General features: G+C 46.4%; 1 protein-coding gene across 1 annotated transcript in view; it reads right to left on the bottom strand.

The window, feature by feature from the left end:
- The window catches only part of LOC135506629 (LIM and calponin homology domains-containing protein 1-like), a 171,309-nt gene that overhangs the window by 57,135 nt on the left and 96,674 nt on the right, over positions 1-17,500 (bottom strand). The gene's annotated exons all lie outside the window — the stretch shown is intronic.

The raw sequence follows: 17,500 nt of genomic DNA, 5'->3' as shown, positions 1-17,500 counted from the left end.
TCCTACGAGCCAACATATCATCCTTCTCCAGGTCTGGTACAGGGCACTCTTCCTCATCCTCATCATCATCATCATAGTTACAATGGCTGGGAACGGGCGGCCTGACGACCATTGCCACGTTGGGGTGCTGTTGAGGCATGTCCATGGAGACCTTGGATTGCTGTAGCTTCCTGTCTGTGACTACTTCCTGTGCTGGGCGTTTGGAACCCGGCAGTGGTAGGAAGCGGTTGAATGTTGTTGTCGTGGTGTTGTGGGTCCTGGGGAACGCGCCTGTCTTCCTGGCCATCATGTCATCCTTCTGAAGGTCCGGAACCTTCCTTTCATCTCTCCCTCCATACTCCTCCTCCTCTCTCACTCTCCGCTCGTACTGCGCCAGACGGGCTTCTAGCTCCAACAGGGTGGGAGGAGCCTCTGGGCTCAGGGGGGAGGGGCCAGGGTTGGGAGGCGGGGTATGTGCAGCGTCTACTCCGCCCATATGGCTGTGGGGTCATCAAGGGGGGAGAGAGGTAGTGTAACTTTTGTAACCATAGCAGCAGGAAGAACACAACAATCCCCTTCTGACATACACACAGACTGAGAGAGAGAGAAACAAAGGGAGAGAGAGAGAGAGAGAGAGAGAGAGAGAGAGAGAGAGAGAGAGAGCGCACGATAGAGAGAGAGAGAGAGAGAGAGAGAGAGAAAGGGAGAGAGAGAGAGAGAGAGAGAAAGGGAGAGATGGAAGAGAGAAATATAGAATGCCTTTCCATCTCTCTATGGCAACTTCCTGTGCAGCAAATTAAGATAAAACACAGAACACATGTAGCTTCCCACACAGCTACTCATAGAGCTAGTGACTTATGATAATAATGAATATAGCTGTAAGCAGCAATGAACGGGGTTCACAGGATGGCAGAAAAGACACAAGATCAGTTGGATAACAAAGCAAGCCATCATGTATGAACTATTTTCTTTTATGTCTAATCAGTAAAAGCATCACCAATAAACCCCAGGAAGAGTAGCTGCTGCCTTGGCAGGAACTAATGGGTATCCCATAATAAACCCCAGGAAGAGTAGCTGCTGCCTTGGCAGGAACTAATGGGGATCCATATTAAACCCCAGGAAGAGTAGCTGCTGCCTTGGCAGGAACTAATGGGGATCCATAATAAACCCCAGGAAGAGTAGCTGCTGCCTTGGCAGGAACTAATGGGGACCCATAATAAACCCCAGGAAGAGTAGCTGCTGCCTTGGCAGGAACTAATGGGGATCCATAATAAACCCCAGGAAGAGTAGCTGCTGCCTTGGCAGGAACTAATGGGGACCCATAATAAACCCCAGGAAGAGTAGCTGCTGCCTTGGCAGGAACTAATGGGGATCCATAATAAACCACAGGAAGAGTAGCTGCTGCCTTGGCAGGAACTAATGGGGATCCATAATAAACCCCAGGAAGAGTAGCTGCTGCCTTGGCAGGAACTAATGGGGATCCATAATAAACCCCAGGAAGAGTAGCTGCTGCCTTGGCAGGAACTAATGGGGATCCATATTAAATACAAATACATGACATCACTGGATTAGGTTGCACATCAATTAATCTTGAGTCATTTCTGCTTGGATATGTTAGATAAAACAACGTATTTATTGAATAGCCTTCCATCTCAGTAGTCAATTACACAGTCTAAACCAATGGTAATGACTTCAGTAGGAAGGTTATTCCTACGTGATGACGCAGAAAACAATTGGAGACCAAATCACGGGCTCGTTCTACCAGGGGACAATGTTACAGGCACCAGTTCTACCAGGGGACAATGTTACAGGCACCAGTTCTACCAGGAGACAATGCTACAGGCACCAATTCTACCAGGGGACAATGTTACAGGCACCAGTTCTACCAGGAGACAATGTTACAGGCACCAGTTCTACCAGGAGACAATGTTACAGGCACATGTTCTACCAGAGGACAATGTTACAGGCACCAGTTCTACCAGGGGACAATGTTAGAGGCACCAGTTCTACCAGGGGACAATGTTACAGGCACCAGTTCTACCAGGGGACAATGTTACAGGCACCAGTTCTACCAGGGGACAATGTTACAGGCCCCAGTTCTACCAGGGGACAATGTTACAGGCACCAGTTCTACCAGGAGACAATGCTACAGGCACCAGTTCTACCAGGGGACAATGTTACAGGGGACAATGTTACAGGCACCAATTCTACCAGGGGACAATGTTACAGGCACCTGTTCTATCAGGGGACAATGTTACAGGGGACAATGTTACAGGCACCAGTTCTACCAGGAGACAATGTTACAGGCACCAGTTCTACCAGGGGACAATGTTACAGGGGACAATGTTACAGGCACCAGTTCTACCAGGAGACAATGTTACAGGCACCAGTTCTACCAGGGGACAATGTTACAGGGGACAATGTTACAGGCACCAGTTCTACCAGGAGACAATGTTACAGGCACCAGTTCTACCAGGGGACAATGTTACAGGGGACAATGTTACAGGCACCAGTTCTACCAGGAGACAATGCTACAGGCACCAGTTCTACCAGGGGACAATGTTACAGGCACCAGTTATACCAGGGGACAATGTTACAGGCACCAGTTCTACCAGGGGACAATGTTACAGGCACCAGTTCTACCAGGGGACAATGTTACAGGCACCAGTTATACCAGGGGACAATGTTACAGGCACCAGTTCTATCAGGGGACAATGTTACAGGCACCAGTTCTACCAGGGGACAATGTTACAGGCACCAGTTCTACCAGGGGACAATGTTACAGGCACCAGTTCTACCAGGAGACAATGCTACAGGCACCAGTTCTACCAGGGGACAATGTTACAGGCACCAGTTATACCAGGGGACAATGTTACAGGCACCAGTTCTACCAGGGGACAATGTTACAGGCACCAGTTCTACCAGGGGACAATGTTACAGGCACCAGTTCTATCAGGGGACAATGTTACAGGCACCAGTTCTATCAGGGGACAATGTTACAGGCACCAGTTCTACCAGGGGACAATGTTACAGGGGACAATGTTACAGGCACCTGTTCTACCAGGGGACAATGTTACAGGGGACAATGTTACAGGCACCAGTTCTACCAGGGGACAATGTTACAGGCACCAGTTCTACCAGGGGACAATGTTACAGGCACCAGTTCTACCAGGGGACAAAGTTACAGGCACCAGTTCTACCAGGGGACAATGTTACAGGCACCAGTTCTACCAGGAGACAATGCTACAGGCACCAGTTCTACCAGGGGACAATGTTACAGGCACCAGTTCTATCAGGGGACAATGTTACAGGCACCAGTTCTACCAGGGGACAATGTTACAGGCACCAGTTCTACCAGGGGACAATGTTACAGGCACCAGTTCTACCAGGGGACAATGTTACAGGCACCTGTTCTACCAGGGGACAATGTTACAGGCACCAGTTCTACCAGGGGACAATGTTACAGAGGACAATGTCACAGGCACCAGTTCTACCAGGGGACAATGTTACAGGCACCAGTTCTACCAGGGGACAATGTTACAGGCACCAGTTCTACCAGGGGACAATGTTACAGGCACCAGTTCTACCAGGAGACAATGCTACAGGCACCAATTCTACCAGGGGACAATGTTACAGGCACAAGTTCTATCAGGGGACAATGTTACAGGCACCAGTTCTACCAGGGGACAATGTTACAGGGGACAATGTTACAGGCACCTGTTCTACCAGGGGACAATGTTACAGGCACCAGTTCTACCAGGGGACAATGTTACAGGCACCAGTTCTACCAGGGGACAATGTTACAGGCACCAGTTCTACCAGGAGACAATGCTACAGGCACCAATTCTACCAGGGGACAATGTTACAGGCACAAGTTCTACCAGAGGACAATGTTACAGGCACCAGTTCTACCAGGAGACAATGCTACAGGCACCAGTTCTACCAGGGGACAATGTTACAGGCACCAGTTATACCAGGGGACAATGTTACAGGCACCAGTTCTATCAGGGGACAATGTTACAGGCACCAGTTCTACCAGGGGACAATGTTACAGGGGACAATGTTACAGGCACCAGTTCTACCAGGGGACAATGTTACAGGGGACAATGTTACAGGCACCAGTTCTACCAGGAGACAATGTTACAGGCACCAGTTCTACCAGGGGACAATGTTACAGGCACCAGTTCTACCAGGGGACAATGTTACAGGCACCAGTACTACCAGGGGACAATGTTACAGGGGACAATGTTACAGGCACCAGTTCTACCAGGGGACAATGTTACAGGGGACAATGTTACAGGCACCAGTTCTACCAGGAGACAATGTTACAGGCACCAGTTCTACCAGGGGACAATGTTACAGGCACCAGTTCTATCAGGGGACAATGTTACAGGCACCAGTTCTACCAGGGGACAATGTTACAGGCACCAGTTCTACCAGAGGACAATGTTACAGGCACCAGTTCTACCAGAGGACAATGTTACAGGCACCAGTTCTACCAGGGGACAATGTTACAGGCACCAGTTCTCCCAGGGGACAAAGTTACAGGCACCAGTTCTACCAGGGGACAATGTTACAGGCACCAGTTCTACCAGGGGACAATGTTACAGGCACCAGTTCTACCAGGGACAATGTTACAGGGGACAGGCACCAGTTCTACCAGGAGACAATGTTACAGGGGACAATGTTACAGACACCAGTTCTACCAGGGGACAATGTTACAGGCCCCAGTTCCACCAGGGGACAATGTTACAGGGACAATGTTACAGGCACCAGTTCTACCAGGGGACAATGTTAGAGGCACTAGTTCTACCAGATTCGACAACATTTTTAAAAAGAGTACCAGAGTACCCACTGATGTAGCCAGGGCCAGTCCAGGCCAGCGCCACAGCCAGACACACCAAGGCCTAGCAGACAGAGCAGCACAGTCCTTAGCATTACAACCCACCACTACCCGCAACAACCCATTTGGCCCTGTTTCAGATTGGTTCTTGCCTGGTTCTGTTCTAGGCTGGTTCTAGTCTGGTTCTAGCCTGGTTCTGTTCTAGTCTGGTTCTAGTCTGGTTCTGTTCTAGTCTGGTTCTAGCCTAGTCTGGTACTAGTCTGGTACTGTTCTAGTCTGGTTCTAGTCTGGTTCTAGCCTAGTCTGGTTCTAGTCTGGTACTAGTCTGGTTATAAAGCCTCTCTTGAAAAAGCCAAACCTTGACCCAGAAAATATAAAAAACTATCGGCCTATATCGAATCTTCCATTCCTCTCAAATATTTAGAAAAGGCTGTTGCGCAGCAACTCACTGCCTTCCTGAAGACAAACAATGTATACGAAATGCTTCAGTCTGGTTTTAGACCCCATCATAGCACTGAGACTGCACTTGTGAAGGTGGTAAATGACCTTTTAATGGCATTAGACCGAGGCTCTGCATCTGTCCTCGTGCTCCTAGACCTTAGTGCTGCTTTTGATACCATTGATCACCACATTCTTTTGGAGAGATTGGAAACTCAAATTGGTCTACACGGACAAGTTCTGGCCTGGTTTAGATCTTATCTGTTGGAAAGATATCAGTTTGTCTCTGTGAATGGTTTGTCCTCTGACAAATCAACTGTAAATTTCGGTGTTCCTCAAGGTTCCGTTTTAGGACCACTATTGTTTTCACTATATATTTTACCTCTTGGGGATGTCATTCGAAAACACAATATTAACTTTCACTGCTTTGCGGATGACACACAGCTGTACATTTCAATGAAACATGGTGAAGCCCCAAAATTGCCCTCGCTAGAAGCATGTGTTTCAGACATAAGGAAGTGAAAGGCCTCAAACTTTCTACTTTAAACTCGGACAAAACAGAGATGCTTGTTCTCGGTCCCAAGAAACTAAGAGATCTTCTGTTGAATCTGACAATTAATCTTAATGGTTGTACAGTTGTCTCAAATAAAACTGTGAAGGACCTCGGCATTAGTCTGGACCCTGATCTCTTTGAAGAACATATCAAGACCGTTTTTAAGGACAGCTTTTTTCCATCTACCTAACATTGCAAAAATCAGAAACTTTCTGTCCAAAAATGATGCAGAAAAATTAATCCATGCTTTTGTCACTTCTAGGTTAGACTACCGCAATGCTCTACTTTCCGGCTACCCGGATAAAGCACTAGATAAACTTCAGTTAGTGCTAAATACGGCTGCTAGAATCCTGACTAGAACCAAAAAATTTGATCATATAACTCCAGTGCTAGCCTCCCTACACTGGCTTCCTGTCAAGGCAAGGGCTGATTTTAAGGTTTTACTGCTAACCTACAAAGCATTACATGGGCTTGCTCCTACCTATCTCTCTGATTTGGTCCTGCCGTACATACCTACACGTACGCTATGGTCACAAGACGCAGGCCTCCTAATTGTCCCTAGAATTTCTAAGCAAACAGCTGGAGGCAGGGCTTTCTCCCATAGAGCTCCATTTTTATGGAATGATCTGCCTACCCATGTCAGAGACACAGACTCGGTCTCAACCTTTAAGTCTTTACTGAAGACTCATCTCTTCAGTGGGTCATATAATTGAGTGTAGTCTGGCCCAGGAGTGGGAAGGTGAACGGAAAGGCTCTGGAGCAACGAACCGCCCTTGCTGTCTCTGCCTGGCCGGTTCCCCTCTTTCCACTGGGATTCTCTGCCTCTAACCCTATTACAGGGGCTGAGTCACTGGCTTACTAGGGCTCTTTCATACCGTCCCTGGGAGGGGTGCGTCACTTGAGTGGGTTGAGTCACTGATGCGATCTTACTGTCTGGGTTGGCGCCCCCCCCCTAGGGTTGTGCCGTGGCGGAGATCTTTGTGGGCTATACTCGGCCTTGTCTCATGATGGCAAGTTGGTGGTTGAAGATATCACTCTAGTGGTGTGGGGGCTGTGCTTTGGCAAAGTGGGTGGGGTTATATCCTTCCTGTTTGGCCCTGTCCGGGGGTGTCCTCGGATGAGGCCACAGTGTCTCCTGACCCCTCCTGTCTCAGCCTCCAGTATTTATGCTGCAGTAGTTTATGTGTCGGGGGGCTAGGGTCAGTTTGTTATATCTGGAGTACTTCTCCTGTCCTATTCGGTGTCCTGTGTGAATTTAAGTGTGCTCTCTCTAATTCTCTCTTTTTCTCTCTCTCGGAGGACCTGAGCCCTAGGACCATGCCTCAGGACTACCTGACATGATGACTCCTTGCTGTCCCCAGTCCACCTGGCCGTGCTGCTGCTCCAGTTTCAACTGTTCTGCCTTATTATTATTGGACCATGCTGGTCATTTATGAACATTTGAACATCTTGGCCATGTTCTGTTATAATCTCCACCCGGCACAGCCAGAAGAGGACTGGCCACCCCACATAGCCTGGTTCCTCTCTAGGTTTCTTCCTAGGTTTTGGCCTTTCTAGGGAGATTTTCCTAGCCACCGTGCTTCTACACCTGCATTTGCTTGCTGTTTGGGGTTTTAGGCTTTGAGCACTTTGAGATATCAGCTGATGTACGAAAGGCTATATAAATAAATTTGATTTGATTTTGATTTGGTTCTGGTTCTAGTCTGGTTCTAGTCTGGTACTAGTCTGGTTCTAGTCTGGTTCTGGTCTGATTGTAGCCTGGTTGGTTCTAAGTTAAACCAGGCTTCCGTTTGTAGCAAACATGTTACTTTGTAAGTAGTCTGGTTTAACCCAGTTCAGCCAAGCCCAGAACAAGATCACACCAGTTTCAGACCAGTTCAGACCAGTTCAAACCAGATCAAACCAGATGCAGCATGTCCTGTTCAGGGTCGTACCTATCCTGCTGCTCGGAGAGCTCGGAGGCCAGCGCGATGATCGGCATGGCAACGGTTGCCTTGGCCAGCAGTTGCCGTAACAACTGAGACTCCTCCCCTTCCCGGGAAGAGCTGATTGGCTGTTCCTCCAGCTCTGTCACTCCGCCAAAGGTCACAACCTTAGAACAACCTCGCACTGCCCCCTTCGCCATAGAGATGATGTCAGGGTTTCCGGAACCTTTCTCCAGACATGCCTGACACACAGGGGAGGGGCTAGACTCACTACACACACACACACACACACACACACACACACACACACACTAGGACACTTTTTTCTCTCTCAGCAAACAGCAAGGTTTTCCTGGTTACGGTTGCTAAGCTAAAAACTCTCCTGACCCCATCCATGTGTGTGTGTGTGTGTGTGTGTGTGTGTGTGTGTGTGTGTGTGTGTGTGTGTGTGTGTGTGTGTGTGTGTGTGTGTGTGTGTGTGTGTGTGTGTGTGTGCGTGAATGTGTGTGTGTGTGCGTGAATGTGTGTGTGTGTGTTTGTGTGTTAGAAACCTGGGTTCAGACATCTTGAGTCTCTCCCATTTCTCCAGATCTGACTGGGTGATGGAGGCATGGACGAAGCTCATTGGTCCGTCTCTGTGAGATGGGCGTGACCTATTATGTCCCCTCCTTCTAGCGAGGTCATCTTTCGTCTTATTGGGTAATGGGACCTTAACACCTCTACCCTCCTCCTCCTCCTCTTCCTCTCGCTGGGAGGCTGGGCTAAGGAAGGGGTTGTCTCTGCGTGTGATGATGTCACACACTGCCTCTTTCGCACTAACCAATCACAGAGGAATATGCAGCAGCAACAACACACACGCAGAAACACAAGCACACGGTGCTCAGAAAACACGGCATTGGAACGCACATTCACATGACCACAACAACAGCCAATGAGGAGAGAAAACAGGAAGGAAGGAGTCTGATGTCAAAAAACAGGAAGTCAAAGTAAGAAAGGAGAAACAGTATGAAAGGAATTCCACTCTCTCTGTCCCTCTCCTCCCTCCCCCTCCCCTCTCTCCCCTCTCTCCTCCTCCCTCCCTCCCCTTCCCTCTCCCTCTCTCTCTCCTTACCTCCCCCCCTCCCTCCCTCCCTCCCCTCCCCTCCCTCCCCCTCTCCTTACCTCCCTCCCCTTCCCTCCCCTCTCTCTCCTTACCTCCCTCCCCCTCCCCTCCCCCTCTCTCTCTCCTTACCTCCCTCCCCTCCCCTCCCCTCTCTCTCTCCTTACCTCCCCCTCCCCTCCCCTCCCCCTCTCTCTCTGTCCCTCCCCTCCCCTCTCTCCCCTCTCTCTCTCCTTACCTCCCCCTCCCCTCCCCTCTCCCTCTCTCTCTGTCCCTCCCTCCCCTTCCTCTCCCTCTCTCTCCTTACCTCCCTCCCTCCCCCCCCCCCTCTCTCTCTCCTTACCTCCCTCCCCTCCCCTCTCCCCTCTCCTCCCTCCCTCCCCTCCCCCCCTCCCCTCTCTCTCTCCTTACCTCCCTCCCCTCCCCCCCCTCTCTCTCCTTACCCTCCCTCCCCTCCCCCTCCCCTCTCCTCCCTACCCTCCTCTCCCCCCCCTCTCTCTCCCTCCCTCTCTCCTGACCTCCCTCCCCCTCCCCCCTCTCTCTCTCCTGACCTCCCTCCCCTCCCCCTCCTCCCTCCCTCTCTCTCTCCTTCTCTCCCTCCCCTCCCCCTCCCCTCTCTCTCTGTCCCTCCCTCCCTCCCCTCCTCCCTCCCTCTCTCTCTCCTTACCTCCCTCCCTCCCCCTACCTCTCTCAATTTACCTGCTTCCCCCCTCTCCCCCACTCTTTTCCTCCATCCATCCCTCCCTCTACTCCTTCCCACCTTGGTCCCTCCGTCCTCCCTCGTCCCTCCCTCTCTCTCTGTCCCTCCCTCCCCTTCCTGTCCCTCCCTCCCCCTTCCCCCTCCCCCTCTCTCTGTCCCTCCCTCCCCCTCTCTCTCTGTCCCTCCCTCCCCCTTACTCCCTCCCTCCCCCCTCCCCCTCCCTCCTCCCTCTCTTCTCTCTCTCTCTCTCCTTACCTCTCTCTCCCTCCTCTCTTCCTCTCTCCCTCCCCTACCTCCCTCTCTCCCTGCTACCTCCTCCTAACCCTCCCCTTCCCCTCCCTAACCTTGTCTCCAGCTCCATCCTGTCCATCAGAGCAGTGTGTGAGGCCGTCTGATGTCCTCCCAGAGTTCTCTGTCCCGTAGACTGCAGGCAGGTGGGGGGATGTACTGGTACGCTCTGGGAGCAGCGGGGGCGTGGGGCGCGTCGGGAGGCCAGGTCATCTCTACGGACGTCAGGAGCCCTCCTCACCCCTCCTCCCCCCCTCTTCACCCTCAGAGTCAGAGTCCCACGCAGCCTTCTGGTTGGTCAGGAAGTCATTATGGCGACGCAGGATGATGTCAGGGGATGGTGACTTAACTTCCTGTTGCTCCAGACGGGGCGCCGGTCTGGAGACGGGGTTGGCATAGCAACGTTACAACTCCCATGATGCCATGCTCTGCGAAGTCTGTGCTGTTAGTGTCCGTCAAACACACACACACAGCATTACACACGAACAGACACACACAGCTCAAACACAGCCATTCTATTCAGCTCCACACATCATCCTCCATCCATTCCGTTAACAGATAGTTCTAGTTAAAGACCATCCATTCCATTCCAGTAACAGATAGTTCTAGTTAAACACCATCCATTCCAGTAACAGATAGTTCTAGTTAAAGACCATCCATTCCATTCCGGTAACAGATAGTTCTAGTTAAAGACCATCCATTCCATTCCAGTAACAGATAGTTCTAGTTAAACACCATCCATTCCATTCCAGTAACAGATAGTTCTAGTTAAAGACCATCCATTCCAGTAACAGATAGTTCTCGTTAAAGACCATCCATTCCATTCCAGTAACAGATAGTTCTAGTTAAACACCATCCATTCCATTCCAGTAACAGATAGTTCTAGTTAAACACCATCCATTCCAGTAACAGATAGTTCTAGTTAAAGACCATCCATTCCAGTAACAGATAGTTCTAGTTAAACACCATCCATTCCATTCCAGTAACAGATAGTTCTAGTTCAACACCATCCATTCCAGTAACAGATAGTTCTAGTTAAAGACCATCCGTTCCATTCCAGTAACAGATAGTTCTAGTTAAAGACCATCCATTCCATTCCGTTAACAGATAGTTCTAGTTAAACACCATCCATTACATTCCAGTAACAGATAGTTCTAGTTAAACACCATCCATTCCATTCCAGTAACAGTTAGTTATAGTTAAAGACCATCCATTCCATTCCAGTAACAGATAGTTCTAGTTAAAGACCATCCATTCCAGTAACAGATAGTTCTAGTTAAAGACCATCCATTCCATTCCAGTAACAGATAGTTCTAGTTAAAGACCATCCGTTCCATTCCAGTAACAGATAGTTCTAGTTAAACACCATCCATTCCAGTAACAGTTAGTTCTAGTTAAAGACCATCCATTCCATTCCAGTAACAGATAGTTCTAGTTAAAGACCATCCGTTCCAGTAACAGATAGTTCTAGTTAAACACCATCCATTCCATTCCAGTAACAGATAGTTCTAGTTAAACACCATCCATTCCAGTAACAGATAGTTCTAGTTAAACACCATCCATTCCATTCCAGTAACAGATAGTTCTAGTTAAACACCATCCATTCCAGTAACAGATAGTTCTAGTTAAAGACCATCCATTCCAGTAACAGATAGTTCTAGTTAAAGACCATCCATTCCATTCCAGTAACAGATAGTTCTAGTTAAAGACCATCCATTCCAGTAACAGATAGTTCTAGTTAAAGACCATCCATTCCATTCCAGTAACAGATAGTTCTAAAGACCATCCATCCATTCCAGTAAAAGTTCACCATCCATTTCAGTTCAGATAGTTCTAGTTAAAGACCATCCATTCCATTCCAGTAACAGATAGTTCTAGTTAAAGACCATCCATTCCATTCCAGTAACAGATAGTTCTAGTTAAAGACCATCCATTCCAGTAACAGTTAGTTCTAGTTAAAGACCATCCATTCCAGTAACAGTTGGTTCTAGTTAAAGACCATCCATTCCAGTAACAGATGGTTCTAGTTAAAGACCATCCATTCCAGTAACAGTTAGTTCTAGTTAAACACCATCCATTCCAGTAACAGATAGTTCTAGTTAAACACCATCCATTCCATTCCAGTAACATATAGTTCTAGTAAAAGACCATCCATTCCATTCCAGTAACAGATAGTTCTAGTTAAAGACCATCTATTCCAGTAACAGATAGTTCTAGATAGTTCTAGTTAAAGACCATCCATTCCAGTAACAGATAGTTCTAGTTAAAGACCATCCATTCCATTCCAGTAACAGTTAGTTCTAGTTAAAGACCATCCATTTCAGTAACAGATAGTTCTAGTTAAAGACCATCCATTCCATTCCAGTAACAGTTAGTTCTAGTTAAAGACCATCCATTCCATTCCAGTAACAGATAGTTCTAGTTAAAGACCATCCATTCCATTCCAGTAACAGATAGTTCTAGTTAAAGACCATCCATTCCAGTAACAGATAGTTCTAGTTAAAGACCATCCATTCCAGTAACAGATAGTTCTAGTTAAAGACCATCCATTCCATTCCAGTAACAGATAGTTCTAGTTAAAGACCATCCATTCCTCCAGTAACAGATAGTTCTAGTTAAAGACCATCCATTCCAGTAACAGATAGTTCTAGTTAAAGACCATCCATTCCATTCCAGTAACAGATAGTTCTAGTTAAAGACCATTCCATTCCAGTAACAGATAGTTCTAGTTAAAGACCATCCATTCCAGTAACAGATAGTTCTAGTTAAAGACCATCCATTCCATTCCAGTAACAGATAGTTCTAGTTAAAGACCATCCATTCCAGTAACAGATAGTTCTAGTTAAAGACCATCCATTCCATTCCAGTAACAGATAGTTCTAGTTAAAGACCATCCATTCCAGTAACAGATAGTTCTAGTTAAAGACCATCCATTCCATTCCAGTAACAGATAGTTCTATTAAAGACCATCCATTCCATTCCAGTAACAGATAGTTCTAGTTAAAGACCATCCATTCCAGTAACAGATAGTTCTAGTTAAAGACCATCCATTCCAGTAACAGATAGTTCTAGTTAAAGACCATCCATTCCATTCCAGTAACAGATAGTTCTAGTTAAAGACCATCCATTCCAGTAACAGATAGTTCTAGTTAAAGACCATCCATTTAACAGATAGTTCTAGTTACCATCCATTCCAGTAACATTTAGTTAAAGACATCCATCCATTCCAGTAACAGATAGTTCTAGTTAAAGACCATCCATTCCATTCCAGTAACAGATAGTTCTAGTTAAAGACCATCCACTCCAGTAACAGATAGTTCTAGTTAAAGACCATCCATTCCAGTAACAGATAGTTCTAGTTAAAGACCATCCATTCCATTCCAGTAACAGATAGTTCTAGTTAAAGACCATCCATTCCAGTAACAGATAGTTCTAGTTAAAGACCATCCATTCCAGTAACAGATAGTTCTAGTTAAAGACCATCCATTCCAGTAACAGATAGTTCTAGTTAAAGACCATCCATTCCATTCCAGTAACAGATAGTTCTAGTTAAAGACCATCCATTCCAGTAACAGATAGTTCTAGTTAAAGACCATCCATTCCAGTAACAGATAGTTCTAGTTAAAGACCATCCATTCCATTCCAGTAACAGATAGTTCTAGTTAAAGACCATCCATTCCATTCCAGTAACAGATAGTTCTAGTTAAAGACCATCCATTCCAGTAACAGATAGTTCTAGTTAAAGACCATCCATTCCAGTAACAGATAGTTCTAGACCATCCATTTAAAGACCATCCATTCCAGTAACAGATAGTTCTAGTTAAAACCATCCATCCATTCCAGTAACAGATAGTTCTAGTTAAAGACCACCATCCATTCCAGTAACAGATAGTTCTAGTTAAAGACCATCCATTCCAGTAACAGATAGTTCTAGTTAAAGACCATCCATTCCATTCCAGTAACAGATAGTTCTAGTTAAAGACCATCCATTCCAGTAACAGATAGTTCTAGTTAAAGACCATCCATTCCAGTAACAGATAGTTCTAGTTAAAGACCATCCATCCATTCCAGTAACAGATAGTTCTAGTTAAAGACCATCCATTCCAGTAACAGATAGTTCTAGTTAAAGACCATCCATTCCAGTAACAGATAGTTCTAGTTAAAGACCATCCATTCCAGTAACAGATAGTTCTAGTTAAAGACCATCCATCCATTCCAGTAACAGATAGTTCTAGTTAAAGACCATCCATTCCAGTAACAGATAGTTCTAGTTAAAGACCATCCATTCCATTCCAGTAACAGATAGTTCTAGTTAAAGACCATCCATTCCATTCCAGTAACAGATAGTTCTAGTTAAAGACCATCCATTCCATTCCAGTAACAGATAGTTCTAGTTAAAGACCATCCATTCCAGTAACCAGTTAAAGACCATCCATTCCAGTAACAGATAGTTCTAGTTAAAGACCATCCATTCCATTCCAGTAACAGATAGTTCTAGTTAAAGACCATCCATCCATTCCAGTAACAGATAGTTCTAGTTAAAGACCATCCATTCCAGTAACAGATAGTTCTAGTTAAAGAGTTAAAGACCATCCATTCCATTCCAGTTCCATTCCAGTAACAGATAGTTCTAGTTAAAGACCTTCCATTCCAGTAACAGATAGTTCTAGTTAAACACCATCCATTCCAGTAACAGATAGTTCTAGTTAAAGGCCATCCATTCCATTCCAGTAACAGATAGTTCTAGTTAAAGACCATCCATTCCAGAAACAGATAGTTCTAGTTAAAGACCATCCATTCCATTCCAGTAACAGATAGTTCAAGTTAAAGACAATCCATTCCAGTAACAGATAGTTCTAGTTAATGACCATCCATTCCATTCCAGTATCAGATAGTTCTAGTTAAAGACCATCCATTCCAGTAACAGATAGTTCTAGTTAAAGACCATCCATTCCAGTAACAGATAGTTCTAGTTAAACACCATCCATTCCATTAACAGATAGTTCTAGTTAAAGACATCCATCCATTCCAGTAACAGATAGTTCTAGTTAAAGACCATCCATTACATTCCAGTAACAGATAGTTCTAGTTAAAGACCATCCATTTCAGAAACAGATAGTTCTAGTTAAAGACCATCCATTCCATTCCAGTAACAGATAGTTCTAGTTAAAGACCATCCATTCCAGTAACAGATAGTTCTAGTTAATTACATTTACATTTAAGTCATTTAGCAGACGCTCTTATCCAGAGCGACTTACAATGACCATCCATTCCATTCCAGTATCAGATAGTTCTAGTTAAAGACCATCCATTCCAGTAACAGATAGTTCTAGTTAAAGACCATCCATTCCAGTAACAGATAGTTCTAGTTAAAGACCATCCATTCCATTCCAGTAACAGATAGTTCTAGTTAAAGACCATCCATTCCAGTAACAGATAGTTCTAGTTAAAGACCATCCATTCCAGTAACAGATAGTTCTAGTTAAAGACCATCCATTCCAGTAACAGATAGTTCTAGTTAAAGACCATCCATTCCATTCCAGTAACAGATAGTTCTAGTTAAAGACCATCCATTCCAGTAACAGATAGTTCTAGTTAAAGACCATCCATTCCAGTAACAGATAGTTCTAGTTAAAGACCATCCATTCCATTCCAGTAACAGATAGTTTAAGTTAAAGACCATCCATTCCATTCCAGTAACAGATAGTTCTAGTTAAAGACCATCCATTCCAGTAACAGATAGTTCTAGTTAAAGACCATCCATTCCAGTAACAGATAGTTCTAGATAAAGACCATCCACTCCAGTAACAGTTAGTTCTCGTTAAAGACCATCAATTCCAGTAACAGATAGTTCTAGTTAAAGACCATCCATTCCATTAACAGATAGTTCTAGTTAAAGACCATCCATTCCAGTAACAGATAGTTCTAGTTAAAGACCATCCATTCCAGTAACAGATAGTTCTAGTTAAAGACCATCCATTCCATTCCAGTAACAGTTAGTTCTAGTTAAAGACCATCCATTCCAGTAACAGATAGTTCTAGTTAAAGACCATCCATTCCAGTAACAGATAGTTCTAGTTAAAGACCATCCATTCCATTCCAGTAACAGATAGTTCTAGTTAAAGACCATCCATTCCAGTAACAGTTAGTTCTAGTTAAAGATCATCCATTCCAGTATCAGATAGTTCTAGTTAAAGACCATCCATTCCATTCCAGTAACAGATAGTTCTAGTTAATGACCATCCATTCCATTCCAGTAACAGATAGTTCTAGTTAAAGACCATCCATTCCATTCCAGTAACAGATAGTTCTAGTTAAAGACCATCCATTCCATTCCAGTAACAGATAGTTCTAGTTAAAGACCATCCATTCCATTCCAGTAACAGATAGTTCTAGTTAATGACCATCCATTCCATTCCAGTATCAGATAGTTCTAGTTAAAGACCATCCATTCCATTCCAGTAACAGATCGTTCTAGTTAAAGACCACAACAGACAGCAGCCAATGACAGCTCTCCTAGCTTCCCACATTACTAATCACTTTAGTCAGAGAAACAAAGCACCAAAAGCACAGTGATGTCACAGCTTAGACCACATTCCATAGGCCGACCACAGTGATGTCACAGCATAGACCACACGCCATAGACCGACCACAGTGATGTCACAGCATAGACCACACGCCATAGGCCGACCACAGTGATGTCACAGCATAGACCACACGCCATAGGCCGACCACAGTGATGTCACAGCATAGACCACACGCCATAGGCCGACCACAGTGGTGTCACAGCTTAGGCCACACGCCATAGGCCGACACGCCACATGCCTGCTGACCTGCCGTAGCGAATCACAGCGGGCAGAACTTTAATCCCCGCCTTCTCCAGCCTCTGCAGCCGCCGATGTTCTTCTACTTCCCGTTTCAACACTTCCTCTTCCTGCCCAAGACCCCCTCTTCCTCTTTAGGCTCCTCCCCATCTGGGGCCCATGTGACTGTCTTATAGTTTCTGGAGCGGGGCCCTGGTGGTCTCTTAAAGGGACCTCCCCCTCCCCCTCCTCCCTCCTCTAAGATGGGCTGAGGGAGACTGGGAGGAGAAGGAGGGAAGGGAGAGAGGGGGAGGAGGGAGTGTTGGAGGGAGGAGGGAGGGAGTTAGGGTGTAAGGAGAAGGAGGGAAGGGAGCGAGGGAGGGAGTGTAGGAGGGAGGGGAAGGAGGGAGGAGGGAGTGAGTTAGGGTGTAAGGAGAAGGAGGGAAGGGTGCGAGGGAGGGAAGGAGGGGCGGGAGAGAGAGGAGGGAGGGAGAGGAAGCAGGGAAGGAAAGGAGGGAAGGAGGGAGGGAGGGGAAGCAGGGAAGGAAAGGAGGGAAGGAGGGAGGGAGTGTAGGGGGAGGGGAAGGAGGGGAGGAGGGAAAGGGGAGGGGAAGGAGGGAGGGGAAGGGATCTTTAATAAGAGCATGTGTGTCTGTGTACGTCCCCTTGTGTGTGTGTCCGTGTGTGTATGTGTACCTACCTGTGTGTGTATGTGTGTGTGTGTACCTACCTGTGTGTGTGTGTGTGTGTGTGTGTGTATGTGTACCTACCTGTGTGTGTGTGTGTGTGTGTGTATGTGTACCTGCATGTCTGTGTGTGTGTACCTGCCGTGCTCTCCATCCTGGGGCCGTGATCTGCGTCTGGAGGTGGTG

The sequence above is a fragment of the Oncorhynchus masou genome, chromosome 20 (genome assembly GCF_036934945.1).
Source record: "Oncorhynchus masou masou isolate Uvic2021 chromosome 20, UVic_Omas_1.1, whole genome shotgun sequence".
Lineage (NCBI taxonomy): Eukaryota > Metazoa > Chordata > Actinopteri > Salmoniformes > Salmonidae > Oncorhynchus > Oncorhynchus masou.
The sequence above is the reverse complement of the archived record's forward strand: the minus strand, read 5'-3'. Positions and strand labels throughout refer to the sequence as shown.